Source organism: Anomaloglossus baeobatrachus, unplaced genomic scaffold, assembly GCF_048569485.1.
Source record: "Anomaloglossus baeobatrachus isolate aAnoBae1 unplaced genomic scaffold, aAnoBae1.hap1 Scaffold_3439, whole genome shotgun sequence".
In the NCBI taxonomy this organism is placed as follows: Eukaryota; Metazoa; Chordata; class Amphibia; order Anura; family Aromobatidae; genus Anomaloglossus; species Anomaloglossus baeobatrachus.
In genome coordinates, this window is record NW_027442807.1 from 18,762 (window position 1) to 42,096 (window position 23,335).

A 23,335-nucleotide genomic window follows, 5' to 3' on the forward strand; every position below is an offset into this window, starting at 1 on the left:
CAATTGGGGACAGTCATGGGTGATGAATGTTTGCAACCTACTGCGAAGCCTCATACCGCAATATAAGGAACGTCAAATACTAAGAAAGGGCGGCCTATGAAAGAATTACTACTTTCAATAAGTACACTTAAACGGCTAATTGGGAATAGAAAAACTGTAAAAAGCCCTCTGAGAAAGCCCCCCTCTAACCTTTGATAGTAAGCTTTTCTGTAGTCTGCCTGTTGATGTATTTTCCGTTTGAACTGTGCACAACATGAAGAGACGGAACACTGGCGGCTTGTCACAATGCCCCCCGATGACATCACAATAGCGCTGCTGCCTAGAAAACAAGCTGCGCAGAAGAAGTTGTTCTTTGGGTGGGAGGGTGGGCTAGTGGAAGGAGGGGGCAATCTCTTTTTTTCCCGGGTGGTAGGGGGATGACAGGAGAAGGGAAGCGGGTGGTGAGAAAGGTACAGAGGGCAGGGTTTGGGGGCTGGGAAGGAAAGGGAAAAGATTAGGGTTTGGGGATGATGAAAGGGCTTTCTACGGGTAAGGATGGCAAAGGGTGGCAGTGACGGAAAGTCAGGCAACCTGTCCTGTCCGTCTTTTTGTATCGTGAATTGGAAAGACTGCAAGGGGGAGGGGAGTTGCTTGCGCCCTAAAGGAGGAGTTATTCAGATTCATTGCAGTGGGCGGCGGCTGCAAAACGCACCATTCTTCTTGTTTTTGCTCTGCAAAGCAGCCTTTTCAAGGGTTGGCTTGGGTGACAAAATGTCTTGTGTAGGCGTGGGTTTGTCTCCCTCTCGCTCTCTCTCCCTAAGATGTGTCCGGCATAGGCCAGGGTGCCACTCGAGGCCCAAACCAATTCTGGTTATCGCTTCTCGGCCTTTTGGCTAAGATCAAGTGTAGTATCTGTTCTTATCAGTTTAATATCTGATACGTCCCCTATCTGGGGACCATATATTAAATGGATTTTTAGAACAGGGAGATGGAAAAAGAGCTTGCTCTGTCCACTCCACGCATTGACCTGGTATTGCAGTACCTCCAGGAACGGTGCACCCCTTCTTAACCCAGTTTCCAAAAGCAGAACTCAATTCACCTGATTCATATTAGCCCGATTTAATGAATTGGAAGAAAGCATACGTCTTCATATGCACCTCAATTTGGCCCATTCACTTTTCACACTTCCTCCTTTTGTTTTTTATCTTTCACACTTTTGACTTTCTTTATTCATCCAAATAGCAAACTCATCACCACTCAACCTGACCAACTCGGCTATGTCCCCGTGCTGCAGTTCTCTGTCTTATCTAGATCATTTGCAATTGAATGGAATAGATCCCTTTTGGACAAAGTGGATTCACCTGCTGCTGCAGTGACCACAGGTGTGATAAGATCTAGAATTGGCATCTGGTGCGATCTCTCCGCTTCCACTCCAAAGAAAGTTACCTGTTTATTCCTATCATGCATTGGTTTTTGGGGTTTTCTTTGAGTAATGATGATCTCTTTAGTAGTCTGTTGGCGCCCTCTCCTGGAGGAATAGTTTGCTTGCTCTTGGACATTCTAAAAGAGAGGTCATGATAGACATTGAGCTTCTGAGCTCAATTGGGGACAGTCATGGGTGATGAATGTTTGCAACCTACTGCGAAGCCTCATACCGCAATATAAGGAACGTCAAATACTAAGAAAGGGCGGCCTATGAAAGAATTACTACTTTCAATAAGTACACTTAAACGGCTAATTGGGAATAGAAAAACTGTAAAAAGCCCTCTGAGAAAGCCCCCCTCTAACCTTTGATAGTAAGCTTTTCTGTAGTCTGCCTGTTGATGTATTTTCCGTTTGAACTGTGCACAACATGAAGAGACGGAACACTGGCGGCTTGTCACAATGCCCCCCGATGACATCACAATAGCGCTGCTGCCTAGAAAACAAGCTGCGCAGAAGAAGTTGTTCTTTGGGTGGGAGGGTGGGCTAGTGGAAGGAGGGGGCAATCTCTTTTTTTCCCGGGTGGTAGGGGGATGACAGGAGAAGGGAAGCGGGTGGTGAGAAAGGTACAGAGGGCAGGGTTTGGGGGCTGGGAAGGAAAGGGAAAAGATTAGGGTTTGGGGATGATGAAAGGGCTTTCTACGGGTAAGGATGGCAAAGGGTGGCAGTGACGGAAAGTCAGGCAACCTGTCCTGTCCGTCTTTTTGTATCGTGAATTGGAAAGACTGCAAGGGGGAGGGGAGTTGCTTGCGCCCTAAAGGAGGAGTTATTCAGATTCATTGCAGTGGGCGGCGGCTGCAAAATGCACCATTCTTCTTGTTTTTGCTCTGCAAAGCAGCCTTTTCAAGGGTTGGCTTGGGTGACAAAATGTCTTGTGTAGGCGTGGGTTTGTCTCCCTCTCGCTCTCTCTCCCTAAGATGTGTCCGGCATAGGCCAGGGTGCCACTCGAGGCCCAAACCAATTCTGGTTATCGCTTCTCGGCCTTTTGGCTAAGATCAAGTGTAGTATCTGTTCTTATCAGTTTAATATCTGATACGTCCCCTATCTGGGGACCATATATTAAATGGATTTTTAGAACAGGGAGATGGAAAAAGAGCTTGCTCTGTCCACTCCACGCATTGACCTGGTATTGCAGTACCTCCAGGAACGGTGCACCCCTTCTTAACCCAGTTTCCAAAAGCAGAACTCAATTCACCTGATTCATATTAGCCCGATTTAATGAATTGGAAGAAAGCATACGTCTTCATATGCACCTCAATTTGGCCCATTCACTTTTCACACTTCCTCCTTTTGTTTTTTATCTTTCACACTTTTGACTTTCTTTATTCATCCAAATAGCAAACTCATCACCACTCAACCTGACCAACTCGGCTATGTCCCCGTGCTGCAGTTCTCTGTCTTATCTAGATCATTTGCAATTGAATGGAATAGATCCCTTTTGGACAAAGTGGATTCACCTGCTGCTGCAGTGACCACAGGTGTGATAAGATCTAGAATTGGCATCTGGTGCGATCTCTCCGCTTCCACTCCAAAGAAAGTTACCTGTTTATTCCTATCATGCATTGGTTTTTGGGGTTTTCTTTGAGTAATGATGATCTCTTTAGTAGTCTGTTGGCGCCCTCTCCTGGAGGAATAGTTTGCTTGCTCTTGGACATTCTAAAAGAGAGGTCATGATAGACATTGAGCTTCTGAGCTCAATTGGGGACAGTCATGGGTGATGAATGTTTGCAACCTACTGCGAAGCCTCATACCGCAATATAAGGAACGTCAAATACTAAGAAAGGGCGGCCTATGAAAGAATTACTACTTTCAATAAGTACACTTAAACGGCTAATTGGGAATAGAAAAACTGTAAAAAGCCCTCTGAGAAAGCCCCCCTCTAACCTTTGATAGTAAGCTTTTCTGTAGTCTGCCTGTTGATGTATTTTCCGTTTGAACTGTGCACAACATGAAGAGACGGAACACTGGCGGCTTGTCACAATGCCCCCCGATGACATCACAATAGCGCTGCTGCCTAGAAAACAAGCTGCGCAGAAGAAGTTGTTCTTTGGGTGGGAGGGTGGGCTAGTGGAAGGAGGGGGCAATCTCTTTTTTTCCCGGGTGGTAGGGGGATGACAGGAGAAGGGAAGCGGGTGGTGAGAAAGGTACAGAGGGCAGGGTTTGGGGGCTGGGAAGGAAAGGGAAAAGATTAGGGTTTGGGGATGATGAAAGGGCTTTCTACGGGTAAGGATGGCAAAGGGTGGCAGTGACGGAAAGTCAGGCAACCTGTCCTGTCCGTCTTTTTGTATCGTGAATTGGAAAGACTGCAAGGGGGAGGGGAGTTGCTTGCGCCCTAAAGGAGGAGTTATTCAGATTCATTGCAGTGGGCGGCGGCTGCAAAACGCACCATTCTTCTTGTTTTTGCTCTGCAAAGCAGCCTTTTCAAGGGTTGGCTTGGGTGACAAAATGTCTTGTGTAGGCGTGGGTTTGTCTCCCTCTCGCTCTCTCTCCCTAAGATGTGTCCGGCATAGGCCAGGGTGCCACTCGAGGCCCAAACCAATTCTGGTTATCGCTTCTCGGCCTTTTGGCTAAGATCAAGTGTAGTATCTGTTCTTATCAGTTTAATATCTGATACGTCCCCTATCTGGGGACCATATATTAAATGGATTTTTAGAACAGGGAGATGGAAAAAGAGCTTGCTCTGTCCACTCCACGCATTGACCTGGTATTGCAGTACCTCCAGGAACGGTGCACCCCTTCTTAACCCAGTTTCCAAAAGCAGAACTCAATTCACCTGATTCATATTAGCCCGATTTAATGAATTGGAAGAAAGCATACGTCTTCATATGCACCTCAATTTGGCCCATTCACTTTTCACACTTCCTCCTTTTGTTTTTTATCTTTCACACTTTTGACTTTCTTTATTCATCCAAATAGCAAACTCATCACCACTCAACCTGACCAACTCGGCTATGTCCCCGTGCTGCAGTTCTCTGTCTTATCTAGATCATTTGCAATTGAATGGAATAGATCCCTTTTGGACAAAGTGGATTCACCTGCTGCTGCAGTGACCACAGGTGTGATAAGATCTAGAATTGGCATCTGGTGCGATCTCTCCGCTTCCACTCCAAAGAAAGTTACCTGTTTATTCCTATCATGCATTGGTTTTTGGGGTTTTCTTTGAGTAATGATGATCTCTTTAGTAGTCTGTTGGCGCCCTCTCCTGGAGGAATAGTTTGCTTGCTCTTGGACATTCTAAAAGAGAGGTCATGATAGACATTGAGCTTCTGAGCTCAATTGGGGACAGTCATGGGTGATGAATGTTTGCAACCTACTGCGAAGCCTCATACCGCAATATAAGGAACGTCAAATACTAAGAAAGGGCGGCCTATGAAAGAATTACTACTTTCAATAAGTACACTTAAACGGCTAATTGGGAATAGAAAAACTGTAAAAAGCCCTCTGAGAAAGCCCCCCTCTAACCTTTGATAGTAAGCTTTTCTGTAGTCTGCCTGTTGATGTATTTTCCGTTTGAACTGTGCACAACATGAAGAGACGGAACACTGGCGGCTTGTCACAATGCCCCCCGATGACATCACAATAGCGCTGCTGCCTAGAAAACAAGCTGCGCAGAAGAAGTTGTTCTTTGGGTGGGAGGGTGGGCTAGTGGAAGGAGGGGGCAATCTCTTTTTTTCCCGGGTGGTAGGGGGATGACAGGAGAAGGGAAGCGGGTGGTGAGAAAGGTACAGAGGGCAGGGTTTGGGGGCTGGGAAGGAAAGGGAAAAGATTAGGGTTTGGGGATGATGAAAGGGCTTTCTACGGGTAAGGATGGCAAAGGGTGGCAGTGACGGAAAGTCAGGCAACCTGTCCTGTCCGTCTTTTTGTATCGTGAATTGGAAAGACTGCAAGGGGGAGGGGAGTTGCTTGCGCCCTAAAGGAGGAGTTATTCAGATTCATTGCAGTGGGCGGCGGCTGCAAAACGCACCATTCTTCTTGTTTTTGCTCTGCAAAGCAGCCTTTTCAAGGGTTGGCTTGGGTGACAAAATGTCTTGTGTAGGCGTGGGTTTGTCTCCCTCTCGCTCTCTCTCCCTAAGATGTGTCCGGCATAGGCCAGGGTGCCACTCGAGGCCCAAACCAATTCTGGTTATCGCTTCTCGGCCTTTTGGCTAAGATCAAGTGTAGTATCTGTTCTTATCAGTTTAATATCTGATACGTCCCCTATCTGGGGACCATATATTAAATGGATTTTTAGAACAGGGAGATGGAAAAAGAGCTTGCTCTGTCCACTCCACGCATTGACCTGGTATTGCAGTACCTCCAGGAACGGTGCACCCCTTCTTAACCCAGTTTCCAAAAGCAGAACTCAATTCACCTGATTCATATTAGCCCGATTTAATGAATTGGAAGAAAGCATACGTCTTCATATGCACCTCAATTTGGCCCATTCACTTTTCACACTTCCTCCTTTTGTTTTTTATCTTTCACACTTTTGACTTTCTTTATTCATCCAAATAGCAAACTCATCACCACTCAACCTGACCAACTCGGCTATGTCCCCGTGCTGCAGTTCTCTGTCTTATCTAGATCATTTGTAATTGAATGGAATAGATCCCTTTTGGACAAAGTGGATTCACCTGCTGCTGCAGTGACCACAGGTGTGATAAGATCTAGAATTGGCATCTGGTGCGATCTCTCCGCTTCCACTCCAAAGAAAGTTACCTGTTTATTCCTATCATGCATTGGTTTTTGGGGTTTTCTTTGAGTAATGATGATCTCTTTAGTAGTCTGTTGGCGCCCTCTCCTGGAGGAATAGTTTGCTTGCTCTTGGACATTCTAAAAGAGAGGTCATGATAGACATTGAGCTTCTGAGCTCAATTGGGGACAGTCATGGGTGATGAATGTTTGCAACCTACTGCGAAGCCTCATACCGCAATATAAGGAACGTCAAATACTAAGAAAGGGCGGCCTATGAAAGAATTACTACTTTCAATAAGTACACTTAAACGGCTAATTGGGAATAGAAAAACTGTAAAAAGCCCTCTGAGAAAGCCCCCCTCTAACCTTTGATAGTAAGCTTTTCTGTAGTCTGCCTGTTGATGTATTTTCCGTTTGAACTGTGCACAACATGAAGAGACGGAACACTGGCGGCTTGTCACAATGCCCCCCGATGACATCACAATAGCGCTGCTGCCTAGAAAACAAGCTGCGCAGAAGAAGTTGTTCTTTGGGTGGGAGGGTGGGCTAGTGGAAGGAGGGGGCAATCTCTTTTTTCCCCGGGTGGTAGGGGGATGACAGGAGAAGGGAAGCGGGTGGTGAGAAAGGTACAGAGGGCAGGGTTTGGGGGCTGGGAAGGAAAGGGAAAAGATTAGGGTTTGGGGATGATGAAAGGGCTTTCTACGGGTAAGGATGGCAAAGGGTGGCAGTGACGGAAAGTCAGGCAACCTGTCCTGTCCGTCTTTTTGTATCGTGAATTGGAAAGACTGCAAGGGGGAGGGGAGTTGCTTGCGCCCTAAAGGAGGAGTTATTCAGATTCATTGCAGTGGGCGGCGGCTGCAAAACGCACCATTCTTCTTGTTTTTGCTCTGCAAAGCAGCCTTTTCAAGGGTTGGCTTGGGTGACAAAATGTCTTGTGTAGGCGTGGGTTTGTCTCCCTCTCGCTCTCTCTCCCTAAGATGTGTCCGGCATAGGCCAGGGTGCCACTCGAGGCCCAAACCAATTCTGGTTATCGCTTCTCGGCCTTTTGGCTAAGATCAAGTGTAGTATCTGTTCTTATCAGTTTAATATCTGATACGTCCCCTATCTGGGGACCATATATTAAATGGATTTTTAGAACAGGGAGATGGAAAAAGAGCTTGCTCTGTCCACTCCACGCATTGACCTGGTATTGCAGTACCTCCAGGAACGGTGCACCCCTTCTTAACCCAGTTTCCAAAAGCAGAACTCAATTCACCTGATTCATATTAGCCCGATTTAATGAATTGGAAGAAAGCATACGTCTTCATATGCACCTCAATTTGGCCCATTCACTTTTCACACTTCCTCCTTTTGTTTTTTATCTTTCACACTTTTGACTTTCTTTATTCATCCAAATAGCAAACTCATCACCACTCAACCTGACCAACTCGGCTATGTCCCCGTGCTGCAGTTCTCTGTCTTATCTAGATCATTTGCAATTGAATGGAATAGATCCCTTTTGGACAAAGTGGATTCACCTGCTGCTGCAGTGACCACAGGTGTGATAAGATCTAGAATTGGCATCTGGTGCGATCTCTCCGCTTCCACTCCAAAGAAAGTTACCTGTTTATTCCTATCATGCATTGGTTTTTGGGGTTTTCTTTGAGTAATGATGATCTCTTTAGTAGTCTGTTGGCGCCCTCTCCTGGAGGAATAGTTTGCTTGCTCTTGGACATTCTAAAAGAGAGGTCATGATAGACATTGAGCTTCTGAGCTCAATTGGGGACAGTCATGGGTGATGAATGTTTGCAACCTACTGCGAAGCCTCATACCGCAATATAAGGAACGTCAAATACTAAGAAAGGGCGGCCTATGAAAGAATTACTACTTTCAATAAGTACACTTAAACGGCTAATTGGGAATAGAAAAACTGTAAAAAGCCCTCTGAGAAAGCCCCCCTCTAACCTTTGATAGTAAGCTTTTCTGTAGTCTGCCTGTTGATGTATTTTCCGTTTGAACTGTGCACAACATGAAGAGACGGAACACTGGCGGCTTGTCACAATGCCCCCCGATGACATCACAATAGCGCTGCTGCCTAGAAAACAAGCTGCGCAGAAGAAGTTGTTCTTTGGGTGGGAGGGTGGGCTAGTGGAAGGAGGGGGCAATCTCTTTTTTTCCCGGGTGGTAGGGGGATGACAGGAGAAGGGAAGCGGGTGGTGAGAAAGGTACAGAGGGCAGGGTTTGGGGGCTGGGAAGGAAAGGGAAAAGATTAGGGTTTGGGGATGATGAAAGGGCTTTCTACGGGTAAGGATGGCAAAGGGTGGCAGTGACGGAAAGTCAGGCAACCTGTCCTGTCCGTCTTTTTGTATCGTGAATTGGAAAGACTGCAAGGGGGAGGGGAGTTGCTTGCGCCCTAAAGGAGGAGTTATTCAGATTCATTGCAGTGGGCGGCGGCTGCAAAACGCACCATTCTTCTTGTTTTTGCTCTGCAAAGCAGCCTTTTCAAGGGTTGGCTTGGGTGACAAAATGTCTTGTGTAGGCGTGGGTTTGTCTCCCTCTCGCTCTCTCTCCCTAAGATGTGTCCGGCATAGGCCAGGGTGCCACTCGAGGCCCAAACCAATTCTGGTTATCGCTTCTCGGCCTTTTGGCTAAGATCAAGTGTAGTATCTGTTCTTATCAGTTTAATATCTGATACGTCCCCTATCTGGGGACCATATATTAAATGGATTTTTAGAACAGGGAGATGGAAAAAGAGCTTGCTCTGTCCACTCCACGCATTGACCTGGTATTGCAGTACCTCCAGGAACGGTGCACCCCTTCTTAACCCAGTTTCCAAAAGCAGAACTCAATTCACCTGATTCATATTAGCCCGATTTAATGAATTGGAAGAAAGCATACGTCTTCATATGCACCTCAATTTGGCCCATTCACTTTTCACACTTCCTCCTTTTGTTTTTTATCTTTCACACTTTTGACTTTCTTTATTCATCCAAATAGCAAACTCATCACCACTCAACCTGACCAACTCGGCTATGTCCCCGTGCTGCAGTTCTCTGTCTTATCTAGATCATTTGCAATTGAATGGAATAGATCCCTTTTGGACAAAGTGGATTCACCTGCTGCTGCAGTGACCACAGGTGTGATAAGATCTAGAATTGGCATCTGGTGCGATCTCTCCGCTTCTACTCCAAAGAAAGTTACCTGTTTATTCCTATCATGCATTGGTTTTTGGGGTTTTCTTTGAGTAATGATGATCTCTTTAGTAGTCTGTTGGCGCCCTCTCCTGGAGGAATAGTTTGCTTGCTCTTGGACATTCTAAAAGAGAGGTCATGATAGACATTGAGCTTCTGAGCTCAATTGGGGACAGTCATGGGTGATGAATGTTTGCAACCTACTGCGAAGCCTCATACCGCAATATAAGGAACGTCAAATACTAAGAAAGGGCGGCCTATGAAAGAATTACTACTTTCAATAAGTACACTTAAACGGCTAATTGGGAATAGAAAAACTGTAAAAAGCCCTCTGAGAAAGCCCCCCTCTAACCTTTGATAGTAAGCTTTTCTGTAGTCTGCCTGTTGATGTATTTTCCGTTTGAACTGTGCACAACATGAAGAGACGGAACACTGGCGGCTTGTCACAATGCCCCCCGATGACATCACAATAGCGCTGCTGCCTAGAAAACAAGCTGCGCAGAAGAAGTTGTTCTTTGGGTGGGAGGGTGGGCTAGTGGAAGGAGGGGGCAATCTCTTTTTTTCCCGGGTGGTAGGGGGATGACAGGAGAAGGGAAGCGGGTGGTGAGAAAGGTACAGAGGGCAGGGTTTGGGGGCTGGGAAGGAAAGGGAAAAGATTAGGGTTTGGGGATGATGAAAGGGCTTTCTACGGGTAAGGATGGCAAAGGGTGGCAGTGACGGAAAGTCAGGCAACCTGTCCTGTCCGTCTTTTTGTATCGTGAATTGGAAAGACTGCAAGGGGGAGGGGAGTTGCTTGCGCCCTAAAGGAGGAGTTATTCAGATTCATTGCAGTGGGCGGCGGCTGCAAAACGCACCATTCTTCTTGTTTTTGCTCTGCAAAGCAGCCTTTTCAAGGGTTGGCTTGGGTGACAAAATGTCTTGTGTAGGCGTGGGTTTGTCTCCCTCTCGCTCTCTCTCCCTAAGATGTGTCCGGCATAGGCCAGGGTGCCACTCGAGGCCCAAACCAATTCTGGTTATCGCTTCTCGGCCTTTTGGCTAAGATCAAGTGTAGTGTTGTTCGAAGAGGTGGTTTAAGCTCCAGGCCACCTTAGTACAATGATACAATGCACACTGGAAGGTTGCGCTTGCTAGTACTCTGGGTGGATAGTATATTCATCTAGAGGAAAACATGGCCCTACCAGGATCGAGGCTATTAGACTGAGTAAGGGTGGGGGGCTATGGTACAACGTGCCCCAGGACTGACGACCCTGGAGTGAGTCTGAGCTTGCTGGCTTGGGACCCCGGCAAGCCTTGGGCTCTGTAGCACACCGTACCTTGCCTTTTCATACTTTTTGAGCATATTACCCTATCCCGGCCTTCTGGCTAGGAAGGGAAATTTTTATAATCCCGGTCGGAGGTCTGGTCAGCTTTGGGCTGAGAAACTAACACCCGGTTGGAGGTCTGGGTCAGCTTCGGCTGAGAAACCAACACCCGGTTGGAGGTCTGGGTCAGCTTTGGCTGAGAAACCAACACCCGGTTGAAGGTCCGGTTAGCCTTGGGCTGAGAAACCAACACCGGTTGACGGTCCGGGCAGTTTCGGCTGCGAAACCAACAACTAGTAGCTCTCTACTCCACTTGGGTAAGATGCCTGGGTGGACGCTGGGAGCAACGACAAGGCTCAACCAGGCTTCGGCTTGGGGGAGCACCGAAGATCCCTGACCCTTGCTGTGGCCTTCTGGCTCGGAGGGACGGGGTTGATTTTTGGGGACCCTCTCCTCACGGTGGGGTCCACACGAATCCTAGCCTTTGCACTGTTTTTGGTGTGACTTCGGTCATGCATTTTTTGTGGTGCTTTGGAAAGCTTCATTAAATCAAAATCTGTTCTTATCAGTTTAATATCTGATACGTCCCCTATCTGGGGACCATATATTAAATGGATTTTTAGAACAGGGAGATGGAAAAAGAGCTTGCTCTGTCCACTCCACGCATTGACCTGGTATTGCAGTACCTCCAGGAACGGTGCACCCCTTCTTAACCCAGTTTCCAAAAGCAGAACTCAATTCACCTGATTCATATTAGCCCGATTTAATGAATTGGAAGAAAGCATACGTCTTCATATGCACCTCAATTTGGCCCATTCACTTTTCACACTTCCTCCTTTTGTTTTTTATCTTTCACACTTTTGACTTTCTTTATTCATCCAAATAGCAAACTCATCACCACTCAACCTGACCAACTCGGCTATGTCCCCGTGCTGCAGTTCTCTGTCTTATCTAGATCATTTGCAATTGAATGGAATAGATCCCTTTTGGACAAAGTGGATTCACCTGCTGCTGCAGTGACCACAGGTGTGATAAGATCTAGAATTGGCATCTGGTGCGATCTCTCCGCTTCCACTCCAAAGAAAGTTACCTGTTTATTCCTATCATGCATTGGTTTTTGGGGTTTTCTTTGAGTAATGATGATCTCTTTAGTAGTCTGTTGGCGCCCTCTCCTGGAGGAATAGTTTGCTTGCTCTTGGACATTCTAAAAGAGAGGTCATGATAGACATTGAGCTTCTGAGCTCAATTGGGGACAGTCATGGGTGATGAATGTTTGCAACCTACTGCGAAGCCTCATACCGCAATATAAGGAACGTCAAATACTAAGAAAGGGCGGCCTATGAAAGAATTACTACTTTCAATAAGTACACTTAAACGGCTAATTGGGAATAGAAAAACTGTAAAAAGCCCTCTGAGAAAGCCCCCCTCTAACCTTTGATAGTAAGCTTTTCTGTAGTCTGCCTGTTGATGTATTTTCCGTTTGAACTGTGCACAACATGAAGAGACGGAACACTGGCGGCTTGTCACAATGCCCCCCGATGACATCACAATAGCGCTGCTGCCTAGAAAACAAGCTGCGCAGAAGAAGTTGTTCTTTGGGTGGGAGGGTGGGCTAGTGGAAGGAGGGGGCAATCTCTTTTTTTCCCGGGTGGTAGGGGGATGACAGGAGAAGGGAAGCGGGTGGTGAGAAAGGTACAGAGGGCAGGGTTTGGGGGCTGGGAAGGAAAGGGAAAAGATTAGGGTTTGGGGATGATGAAAGGGCTTTCTACGGGTAAGGATGGCAAAGGGTGGCAGTGACGGAAAGTCAGGCAACCTGTCCTGTCCGTCTTTTTGTATCGTGAATTGGAAAGACTGCAAGGGGGAGGGGAGTTGCTTGCGCCCTAAAGGAGGAGTTATTCAGATTCATTGCAGTGGGCGGCGGCTGCAAAACGCACCATTCTTCTTGTTTTTGCTCTGCAAAGCAGCCTTTTCAAGGGTTGGCTTGGGTGACAAAATGTCTTGTGTAGGCGTGGGTTTGTCTCCCTCTCGCTCTCTCTCCCTAAGATGTGTCCGGCATAGGCCAGGGTGCCACTCGAGGCCCAAACCAATTCTGGTTATCGCTTCTCGGCCTTTTGGCTAAGATCAAGTGTAGTATCTGTTCTTATCAGTTTAATATCTGATACGTCCCCTATCTGGGGACCATATATTAAATGGATTTTTAGAACAGGGAGATGGAAAAAGAGCTTGCTCTGTCCACTCCACGCATTGACCTGGTATTGCAGTACCTCCAGGAACGGTGCACCCCTTCTTAACCCAGTTTCCAAAAGCAGAACTCAATTCACCTGATTCATATTAGCCCGATTTAATGAATTGGAAGAAAGCATACGTCTTCATATGCACCTCAATTTGGCCCATTCACTTTTCACACTTCCTCCTTTTGTTTTTTATCTTTCACACTTTTGACTTTCTTTATTCATCCAAATAGCAAACTCATCACCACTCAACCTGACCAACTCGGCTATGTCCCCGTGCTGCAGTTCTCTGTCTTATCTAGATCATTTGCAATTGAATGGAATAGATCCCTTTTGGACAAAGTGGATTCACCTGCTGCTGCAGTGACCACAGGTGTGATAAGATCTAGAATTGGCATCTGGTGCGATCTCTCCGCTTCCACTCCAAAGAAAGTTACCTGTTTATTCCTATCATGCATTGGTTTTTGGGGTTTTCTTTGAGTAATGATGATCTCTTTAGTAGTCTGTTGGCGCCCTCTCCTGGAGGAATAGTTTGCTTGCTCTTGGACATTCTAAAAGAGAGGTCATGATAGACATTGAGCTTCTGAGCTCAATTGGGGACAGTCATGGGTGATGAATGTTTGCAACCTACTGCGAAGCCTCATACCGCAATATAAGGAACGTCAAATACTAAGAAAGGGCGGCCTATGAAAGAATTACTACTTTCAATAAGTACACTTAAACGGCTAATTGGGAATAGAAAAACTGTAAAAAGCCCTCTGAGAAAGCCCCCCTCTAACCTTTGATAGTAAGCTTTTCTGTAGTCTGCCTGTTGATGTATTTTCCGTTTGAACTGTGCACAACATGAAGAGACGGAACACTGGCGGCTTGTCACAATGCCCCCCGATGACATCACAATAGCGCTGCTGCCTAGAAAACAAGCTGCGCAGAAGAAGTTGTTCTTTGGGTGGGAGGGTGGGCTAGTGGAAGGAGGGGGCAATCTCTTTTTTTCCCGGGTGGTAGGGGGATGACAGGAGAAGGGAAGCGGGTGGTGAGAAAGGTACAGAGGGCAGGGTTTGGGGGCTGGGAAGGAAAGGGAAAAGATTAGGGTTTGGGGATGATGAAAGGGCTTTCTACGGGTAAGGATGGCAAAGGGTGGCAGTGACGGAAAGTCAGGCAACCTGTCCTGTCCGTCTTTTTGTATCGTGAATTGGAAAGACTGCAAGGGGGAGGGGAGTTGCTTGCGCCCTAAAGGAGGAGTTATTCAGATTCATTGCAGTGGGCGGCGGCTGCAAAATGCACCATTCTTCTTGTTTTTGCTCTGCAAAGCAGCCTTTTCAAGGGTTGGCTTGGGTGACAAAATGTCTTGTGTAGGCGTGGGTTTGTCTCCCTCTCGCTCTCTCTCCCTAAGATGTGTCCGGCATAGGCCAGGGTGCCACTCGAGGCCCAAACCAATTCTGGTTATCGCTTCTCGGCCTTTTGGCTAAGATCAAGTGTAGTATCTGTTCTTATCAGTTTAATATCTGATACGTCCCCTATCTGGGGACCATATATTAAATGGATTTTTAGAACAGGGAGATGGAAAAAGAGCTTGCTCTGTCCACTCCACGCATTGACCTGGTATTGCAGTACCTCCAGGAACGGTGCACCCCTTCTTAACCCAGTTTCCAAAAGCAGAACTCAATTCACCTGATTCATATTAGCCCGATTTAATGAATTGGAAGAAAGCATACGTCTTCATATGCACCTCAATTTGGCCCATTCACTTTTCACACTTCCTCCTTTTGTTTTTTATCTTTCACACTTTTGACTTTCTTTATTCATCCAAATAGCAAACTCATCACCACTCAACCTGACCAACTCGGCTATGTCCCCGTGCTGCAGTTCTCTGTCTTATCTAGATCATTTGCAATTGAATGGAATAGATCCCTTTTGGACAAAGTGGATTCACCTGCTGCTGCAGTGACCACAGGTGTGATAAGATCTAGAATTGGCATCTGGTGCGATCTCTCCGCTTCCACTCCAAAGAAAGTTACCTGTTTATTCCTATCATGCATTGGTTTTTGGGGTTTTCTTTGAGTAATGATGATCTCTTTAGTAGTCTGTTGGCGCCCTCTCCTGGAGGAATAGTTTGCTTGCTCTTGGACATTCTAAAAGAGAGGTCATGATAGACATTGAGCTTCTGAGCTCAATTGGGGACAGTCATGGGTGATGAATGTTTGCAACCTACTGCGAAGCCTCATACCGCAATATAAGGAACGTCAAATACTAAGAAAGGGCGGCCTATGAAAGAATTACTACTTTCAATAAGTACACTTAAACGGCTAATTGGGAATAGAAAAACTGTAAAAAGCCCTCTGAGAAAGCCCCCCTCTAACCTTTGATAGTAAGCTTTTCTGTAGTCTGCCTGTTGATGTATTTTCCGTTTGAACTGTGCACAACATGAAGAGACGGAACACTGGCGGCTTGTCACAATGCCCCCCGATGACATCACAATAGCGCTGCTGCCTAGAAAACAAGCTGCGCAGAAGAAGTTGTTCTTTGGGTGGGAGGGTGGGCTAGTGGAAGGAGGGGGCAATCTCTTTTTTTCCCGGGTGGTAGGGGGATGACAGGAGAAGGGAAGCGGGTGGTGAGAAAGGTACAGAGGGCAGGGTTTGGGGGCTGGGAAGGAAAGGGAAAAGATTAGGGTTTGGGGATGATGAAAGGGCTTTCTACGGGTAAGGATGGCAAAGGGTGGCAGTGACGGAAAGTCAGGCAACCTGTCCTGTCCGTCTTTTTGTATCGTGAATTGGAAAGACTGCAAGGGGGAGGGGAGTTGCTTGCGCCCTAAAGGAGGAGTTATTCAGATTCATTGCAGTGGGCGGCGGCTGCAAAACGCACCATTCTTCTTGTTTTTGCTCTGCAAAGCAGCCTTTTCAAGGGTTGGCTTGGGTGACAAAATGTCTTGTGTAGGCGTGGGTTTGTCTCCCTCTCGCTCTCTCTCCCTAAGATGTGTCCGGCATAGGCCAGGGTGCCACTCGAGGCCCAAACCAATTCTGGTTATCGCTTCTCGGCCTTTTGGCTAAGATCAAGTGTAGTATCTGTTCTTATCAGTTTAATATCTGATACGTCCCCTATCTGGGGACCATATATTAAATGGATTTTTAGAACAGGGAGATGGAAAAAGAGCTTGCTCTGTCCACTCCACGCATTGACCTGGTATTGCAGTACCTCCAGGAACGGTGCACCCCTTCTTAACCCAGTTTCCAAAAGCAGAACTCAATTCACCTGATTCATATTAGCCCGATTTAATGAATTGGAAGAAAGCATACGTCTTCATATGCACCTCAATTTGGCCCATTCACTTTTCACACTTCCTCCTTTTGTTTTTTATCTTTCACACTTTTGACTTTCTTTATTCATCCAAATAGCAAACTCATCACCACTCAACCTGACCAACTCGGCTATGTCCCCGTGCTGCAGTTCTCTGTCTTATCTAGATCATTTGCAATTGAATGGAATAGATCCCTTTTGGACAAAGTGGATTCACCTGCTGCTGCAGTGACCACAGGTGTGATAAGATCTAGAATTGGCATCTGGTGCGATCTCTCCGCTTCCACTCCAAAGAAAGTTACCTGTTTATTCCTATCATGCATTGGTTTTTGGGGTTTTCTTTGAGTAATGATGATCTCTTTAGTAGTCTGTTGGCGCCCTCTCCTGGAGGAATAGTTTGCTTGCTCTTGGACATTCTAAAAGAGAGGTCATGATAGACATTGAGCTTCTGAGCTCAATTGGGGACAGTCATGGGTGATGAATGTTTGCAACCTACTGCGAAGCCTCATACCGCAATATAAGGAACGTCAAATACTAAGAAAGGGCGGCCTATGAAAGAATTACTACTTTCAATAAGTACACTTAAACGGCTAATTGGGAATAGAAAAACTGTAAAAAGCCCTCTGAGAAAGCCCCCCTCTAACCTTTGATAGTAAGCTTTTCTGTAGTCTGCCTGTTGATGTATTTTCCGTTTGAACTGTGCACAACATGAAGAGACGGAACACTGGCGGCTTGTCACAATGCCCCCCGATGACATCACAATAGCGCTGCTGCCTAGAAAACAAGCTGCGCAGAAGAAGTTGTTCTTTGGGTGGGAGGGTGGGCTAGTGGAAGGAGGGGGCAATCTCTTTTTTTCCCGGGTGGTAGGGGGATGACAGGAGAAGGGAAGCGGGTGGTGAGAAAGGTACAGAGGGCAGGGTTTGGGGGCTGGGAAGGAAAGGGAAAAGATTAGGGTTTGGGGATGATGAAAGGGCTTTCTACGGGTAAGGATGGCAAAGGGTGGCAGTGACGGAAAGTCAGGCAACCTGTCCTGTCCGTCTTTTTGTATCGTGAATTGGAAAGACTGCAAGGGGGAGGGGAGTTGCTTGCGCCCTAAAGGAGGAGTTATTCAGATTCATTGCAGTGGGCGGCGGCTGCAAAACGCACCATTCTTCTTGTTTTTGCTCTGCAAAGCAGCCTTTTCAAGGGTTGGCTTGGGTGACAAAATGTCTTGTGTAGGCGTGGGTTTGTCTCCCTCTTGCTCTCTCTCCCTAAGATGTGTCCGGCATAGGCCAGGGTGCCACTCGAGGCCCAAACCAATTCTGGTTATCGCTTCTCGGCCTTTTGGCTAAGATCAAGTGTAGTATCTGTTCTTATCAGTTTAATATCTGATACGTCCCCTATCTGGGGACCATATATTAAATGGATTTTTAGAACAGGGAGATGGAAAAAGAGCTTGCTCTGTCCACTCCACGCATTGACCTGGTATTGCAGTACCTCCAGGAACGGTGCACCCCTTCTTAACCCAGTTTCCAAAAGCAGAACTCAATTCACCTGATTCATATTAGCCCGATTTAATGAATTGGAAGAAAGCATACGTCTTCATATGCACCTCAATTTGGCCCATTCACTTTTCACACTTCCTCCTTTTGTTTTTTATCTTTCACACTTTTGACTTTCTTTATTCATCCAAATAGCAAACTCATCACCACTCAACCTGACCAACTCGGCTATGTCCCCGTGCTGCAGTTCTCTGTCTTATCTAGATCATTTGCAATTGAATGGAATAGATCCCTTTTGGACAAAGTGGATTCACCTGCTGCTGCAGTGACCACAGGTGTGATAAGATCTAGAATTGGCATCTGGTGCGATCTCTCCGCTTCCACTCCAAAGAAAGTTACCTGTTTATTCCTATCATGCATTGGTTTTTGGGGTTTTCTTTGAGTAATGATGATCTCTTTAGTAGTCTGTTGGCGCCCTCTCCTGGAGGAATAGTTTGCTTGCTCTTGGACATTCTAAAAGAGAGGTCATGATAGACATTGAGCTTCTGAGCTCAATTGGGGACAGTCATGGGTGATGAATGTTTGCAACCTACTGCGAAGCCTCATACCGCAATATAAGGAACGTCAAATACTAAGAAAGGGCGGCCTATGAAAGAATTACTACTTTCAATAAGTACACTTAAACGGCTAATTGGGAATAGAAAAACTGTAAAAAGCCCTCTGAGAAAGCCCCCCTCTAACCTTTGATAGTAAGCTTTTCTGTAGTCTGCCTGTTGATGTATTTTCCGTTTGAACTGTGCACAACATGAAGAGACGGAACACTGGCGGCTTGTCACAATGCCCCCCGATGACATCACAATAGCGCTGCTGCCTAGAAAACAAGCTGCGCAGAAGAAGTTGTTCTTTGGGTGGGAGGGTGGGCTAGTGGAAGGAGGGGGCAATCTCTTTTTTTCCCGGGTGGTAGGGGGATGACAGGAGAAGGGAAGCGGGTGGTGAGAAAGGTACAGAGGGCAGGGTTTGGGGGCTGGGAAGGAAAGGGAAAAGATTAGGGTTTGGGGATGATGAAAGGGCTTTCTACGGGTAAGGATGGCAAAGGGTGGCAGTGACGGAAAGTCAGGCAACCTGTCCTGTCCGTCTTTTTGTATCGTGAATTGGAAAGACTGCAAGGGGGAGGGGAGTTGCTTGCGCCCTAAAGGAGGAGTTATTCAGATTCATTGCAGTGGGCGGCGGCTGCAAAACGCACCATTCTTCTTGTTTTTGCTCTGCAAAGCAGCCTTTTCAAGGGTTGGCTTGGGTGACAAAATGTCTTGTGTAGGCGTGGGTTTGTCTCCCTCTCGCTCTCTCTCCCTAAGATGTGTCCGGCATAGGCCAGGGTGCCACTCGAGGCCCAAACCAATTCTGGTTATCGCTTCTCGGCCTTTTGGCTAAGATCAAGTGTAGTATCTGTTCTTATCAGTTTAATATCTGATACGTCCCCTATCTGGGGACCATATATTAAATGGATTTTTAGAACAGGGAGATGGAAAAAGAGCTTGCTCTGTCCACTCCACGCATTGACCTGGTATTGCAGTACCTCCAGGAACGGTGCACCCCTTCTTAACCCAGTTTCCAAAAGCAGAACTCAATTCACCTGATTCATATTAGCCCGATTTAATGAATTGGAAGAAAGCATACGTCTTCATATGCACCTCAATTTGGCCCATTCACTTTTCACACTTCCTCCTTTTGTTTTTTATCTTTCACACTTTTGACTTTCTTTATTCATCCAAATAGCAAACTCATCACCACTCAACCTGACCAACTCGGCTATGTCCCCGTGCTGCAGTTCTCTGTCTTATCTAGATCATTTGCAATTGAATGGAATAGATCCCTTTTGGACAAAGTGGATTCACCTGCTGCTGCAGTGACCACAGGTGTGATAAGATCTAGAATTGGCATCTGGTGCGATCTCTCCGCTTCCACTCCAAAGAAAGTTACCTGTTTATTCCTATCATGCATTGGTTTTTGGGGTTTTCTTTGAGTAATGATGATCTCTTTAGTAGTCTGTTGGCGCCCTCTCCTGGAGGAATAGTTTGCTTGCTCTTGGACATTCTAAAAGAGAGGTCATGATAGACATTGAGCTTCTGAGCTCAATTGGGGACAGTCATGGGTGATGAATGTTTGCAACCTACTGCGAAGCCTCATACCGCAATATAAGGAACGTCAAATACTAAGAAAGGGCGGCCTATGAAAGAATTACTACTTTCAATAAGTACACTTAAACGGCTAATTGGGAATAGAAAAACTGTAAAAAGCCCTCTGAGAAAGCCCCCCTCTAACCTTTGATAGTAAGCTTTTCTGTAGTCTGCCTGTTGATGTATTTTCCGTTTGAACTGTGCACAACATGAAGAGACGGAACACTGGCGGCTTGTCACAATGCCCCCCGATGACATCACAATAGCGCTGCTGCCTAGAAAACAAGCTGCGCAGAAGAAGTTGTTCTTTGGGTGGGAGGGTGGGCTAGTGGAAGGAGGGGGCAATCTCTTTTTTTCCCGGGTGGTAGGGGGATGACAGGAGAAGGGAAGCGGGTGGTGAGAAAGGTACAGAGGGCAGGGTTTGGGGGCTGGGAAGGAAAGGGAAAAGATTAGGGTTTGGGGATGATGAAAGGGCTTTCTACGGGTAAGGATGGCAAAGGGTGGCAGTGACGGAAAGTCAGGCAACCTGTCCTGTCCGTCTTTTTGTATCGTGAATTGGAAAGACTGCAAGGGGGAGGGGAGTTGCTTGCGCCCTAAAGGAGGAGTTATTCAGATTCATTGCAGTGGGCGGCGGCTGCAAAACGCACCATTCTTCTTGTTTTTGCTCTGCAAAGCAGCCTTTTCAAGGGTTGGCTTGGGTGACAAAATGTCTTGTGTAGGCGTGGGTTTGTCTCCCTCTCGCTCTCTCTCCCTAAGATGTGTCCGGCATAGGCCAGGGTGCCACTCGAGGCCCAAACCAATTCTGGTTATCGCTTCTCGGCCTTTTGGCTAAGATCAAGTGTAGTATCTGTTCTTATCAGTTTAATATCTGATACGTCCCCTATCTGGGGACCATATATTAAATGGATTTTTAGAACAGGGAGATGGAAAAAGAGCTTGCTCTGTCCACTCCACGCATTGACCTGGTATTGCAGTACCTCCAGGAACGGTGCACCCCTTCTTAACCCAGTTTCCAAAAGCAGAACTCAATTCACCTGATTCATATTAGCCCGATTTAATGAATTGGAAGAAAGCATACGTCTTCATATGCACCTCAATTTGGCCCATTCACTTTTCACACTTCCTCCTTTTGTTTTTTATCTTTCACACTTTTGACTTTCTTTATTCATCCAAATAGCAAACTCATCACCACTCAACCTGACCAACTCGGCTATGTCCCCGTGCTGCAGTTCTCTGTCTTATCTAGATCATTTGCAATTGAATGGAATAGATCCCTTTTGGACAAAGTGGATTCACCTGCTGCTGCAGTGACCACAGGTGTGATAAGATCTAGAATTGGCATCTGGTGCGATCTCTCCGCTTCCACTCCAAAGAAAGTTACCTGTTTATTCCTATCATGCATTGGTTTTTGGGGTTTTCTTTGAGTAATGATGATCTCTTTAGTAGTCTGTTGGCGCCCTCTCCTGGAGGAATAGTTTGCTTGCTCTTGGACATTCTAAAAGAGAGGTCATGATAGACATTGAGCTTCTGAGCTCAATTGGGGACAGTCATGGGTGATGAATGTTTGCAACCTACTGCGAAGCCTCATATCGCAATATAAGGAACGTCAAATACTAAGAAAGGGCGGCCTATGAAAGAATTACTACTTTCAATAAGTACACTTAAACGGCTAATTGGGAATAGAAAAACTGTAAAAAGCCCTCTGAGAAAGCCCCCCTCTAACCTTTGATAGTAAGCTTTTCTGTAGTCTGCCTGTTGATGTATTTTCCGTTTGAACTGTGCACAACATGAAGAGACGGAACACTGGCGGCTTGTCACAATGCCCCCCGATGACATCACAATAGCGCTGCTGCCTAGAAAACAAGCTGCGCAGAAGAAGTTGTTCTTTGGGTGGGAGGGTGGGCTAGTGGAAGGAGGGGGCAATCTCTTTTTTTCCCGGGTGGTAGGGGGATGACAGGAGAAGGGAAGCGGGTGGTGAGAAAGGTACAGAGGGCAGGGTTTGGGGGCTGGGAAGGAAAGGGAAAAGATTAGGGTTTGGGGATGATGAAAGGGCTTTCTACGGGTAAGGATGGCAAAGGGTGGCAGTGACGGAAAGTCAGGCAACCTGTCCTGTCCGTCTTTTTGTATCGTGAATTGGAAAGACTGCAAGGGGGAGGGGAGTTGCTTGCGCCCTAAAGGAGGAGTTATTCAGATTCATTGCAGTGGGCGGCGGCTGCAAAACGCACCATTCTTCTTGTTTTTGCTCTGCAAAGCAGCCTTTTCAAGGGTTGGCTTGGGTGACAAAATGTCTTGTGTAGGCGTGGGTTTGTCTCCCTCTCGCTCTCTCTCCCTAAGATGTGTCCGGCATAGGCCAGGGTGCCACTCGAGGCCCAAACCAATTCTGGTTATCGCTTCTCGGCCTTTTGGCTAAGATCAAGTGTAGTGTTGTTCGAAGAGGTGGTTTAAGCTCCAGGCCACCTTAGTACAATGATACAATGCACACTGGAAGGTTGCGCTTGCTAGTACTCTGGGTGGATAGTATATTCATCTAGAGGAAAACATGGCCCTACCAGGATCGAGGCTATTAGACTGAGTAAGGGTGGGGGGCTATGGTACAACGTGCCCCAGGACTGACGACCCTGGAGTGAGTCTGAGCTTGCTGGCTTGGGACCCCGGCAAGCCTTGGGCTCTGTAGCACACCGTACCTTGCCTTTTCATACTTTTTGAGCATATTACCCTATCCCGGCCTTCTGGCTAGGAAGGGAAATTTTTATAATCCCGGTCGGAGGTCTGGTCAGCTTTGGGCTGAGAAACTAACACCCGGTTGGAGGTCCGGGTCAGCTTCGGCTGAGAAACCAACACCCGGTTGGAGGTCTGGGTCAGCTTCGGCTGAGAAACCAACACCCGGTTGGAGGTCCGGTTAGCCTTGGGCTGAGAAACCAACACCGGTTGACGGTCCGGGCAGTTTCGGTTGCGAAACCAACAACTAGTAGCTCTCTACTCCACTTGGGTAAGATGCCTGGGTGGACGCTGGGAGCAACGACAAGGCTCAACCAGGCTTCGGCTTGGGGGAGCACCGAAGATCCCTGACCCTTGCTGTGGCCTTCTGGCTCGGAGGGACGGGGTTGATTTTTGGGGACCCTCTCCTCACGGTGGGGTCCACACGAATCCTAGCCTTTGCACTGTTTTTGGTGTGACTTCGGTCATGCATTTTTTGTGGTGCTTTGGAAAGCTTCATTAAATCAAATCTGTTCTTATCAGTTTAATATCTGATACGTCCCCTATCTGGGGACCATATATTAAATGGATTTTTAGAACAGGGAGATGGAAAAAGAGCTTGCTCTGTCCACTCCACGCATTGACCTGGTATTGCAGTACCTCCAGGAACGGTGCACCCCTTCTTAACCCAGTTTCCAAAAGCAGAACTCAATTCACCTGATTCATATTAGCCCGATTTAATGAATTGGAAGAAAGCATACGTCTTCATATGCACCTCAATTTGGCCCATTCACTTTTCACACTTCCTCCTTTTGTTTTTTATCTTTCACACTTTTGACTTTCTTTATTCATCCA

General features: G+C 46.8%; 14 non-coding genes across 14 annotated transcripts; all 14 read left to right on the top strand.

Annotated features, from left to right (window-relative positions):
* The first annotated feature begins 852 nt into the window (after window positions 1-852).
* LOC142272058 (U2 spliceosomal RNA) lies at window positions 853-1,043 on the top strand. Its single transcript, XR_012736999.1, has one exon. It is a non-coding gene; the product is annotated as a U2 spliceosomal RNA (small nuclear RNA).
* A 1,387-nt stretch (window positions 1,044-2,430) lies between these two features.
* LOC142272060 (U2 spliceosomal RNA) lies at window positions 2,431-2,621 on the top strand. Its single transcript, XR_012737000.1, has one exon. It is a non-coding gene; the product is annotated as a U2 spliceosomal RNA (small nuclear RNA).
* A 1,387-nt stretch (window positions 2,622-4,008) lies between these two features.
* Window positions 4,009-4,199, top strand: LOC142272061 (U2 spliceosomal RNA). Its single transcript, XR_012737001.1, has one exon. It is a non-coding gene; the product is annotated as a U2 spliceosomal RNA (small nuclear RNA).
* A 1,387-nt stretch (window positions 4,200-5,586) lies between these two features.
* Window positions 5,587-5,777, top strand: LOC142272062 (U2 spliceosomal RNA). The gene has a single exon (XR_012737002.1). It is a non-coding gene; the product is annotated as a U2 spliceosomal RNA (small nuclear RNA).
* A 1,387-nt stretch (window positions 5,778-7,164) lies between these two features.
* Window positions 7,165-7,355, top strand: LOC142272064 (U2 spliceosomal RNA). The gene has a single exon (XR_012737004.1). It is a non-coding gene; the product is annotated as a U2 spliceosomal RNA (small nuclear RNA).
* A 1,387-nt stretch (window positions 7,356-8,742) lies between these two features.
* Window positions 8,743-8,933, top strand: LOC142272065 (U2 spliceosomal RNA). Its single transcript, XR_012737005.1, has one exon. It is a non-coding gene; the product is annotated as a U2 spliceosomal RNA (small nuclear RNA).
* A 2,185-nt stretch (window positions 8,934-11,118) lies between these two features.
* Window positions 11,119-11,314, top strand: LOC142272100 (U2 spliceosomal RNA). The gene has a single exon (XR_012737037.1). It is a non-coding gene; the product is annotated as a U2 spliceosomal RNA (small nuclear RNA).
* Window positions 11,315-12,701: 1,387 nt separating this feature from the next.
* Window positions 12,702-12,892, top strand: LOC142272066 (U2 spliceosomal RNA). The gene has a single exon (XR_012737006.1). It is a non-coding gene; the product is annotated as a U2 spliceosomal RNA (small nuclear RNA).
* Window positions 12,893-14,279: 1,387 nt separating this feature from the next.
* LOC142272067 (U2 spliceosomal RNA) lies at window positions 14,280-14,470 on the top strand. The gene has a single exon (XR_012737007.1). It is a non-coding gene; the product is annotated as a U2 spliceosomal RNA (small nuclear RNA).
* A 1,387-nt stretch (window positions 14,471-15,857) lies between these two features.
* LOC142272068 (U2 spliceosomal RNA) lies at window positions 15,858-16,048 on the top strand. Its single transcript, XR_012737008.1, has one exon. It is a non-coding gene; the product is annotated as a U2 spliceosomal RNA (small nuclear RNA).
* A 1,387-nt stretch (window positions 16,049-17,435) lies between these two features.
* LOC142272069 (U2 spliceosomal RNA) lies at window positions 17,436-17,626 on the top strand. The gene has a single exon (XR_012737009.1). It is a non-coding gene; the product is annotated as a U2 spliceosomal RNA (small nuclear RNA).
* Window positions 17,627-19,013: 1,387 nt separating this feature from the next.
* LOC142272071 (U2 spliceosomal RNA) lies at window positions 19,014-19,204 on the top strand. Its single transcript, XR_012737010.1, has one exon. It is a non-coding gene; the product is annotated as a U2 spliceosomal RNA (small nuclear RNA).
* Window positions 19,205-20,591: 1,387 nt separating this feature from the next.
* Window positions 20,592-20,782, top strand: LOC142272072 (U2 spliceosomal RNA). The gene has a single exon (XR_012737011.1). It is a non-coding gene; the product is annotated as a U2 spliceosomal RNA (small nuclear RNA).
* Window positions 20,783-22,967: 2,185 nt separating this feature from the next.
* On the top strand, window positions 22,968-23,162 carry LOC142272101 (U2 spliceosomal RNA). Its single transcript, XR_012737038.1, has one exon. It is a non-coding gene; the product is annotated as a U2 spliceosomal RNA (small nuclear RNA).
* The last annotated feature ends 173 nt before the right edge of the window (window positions 23,163-23,335 follow it).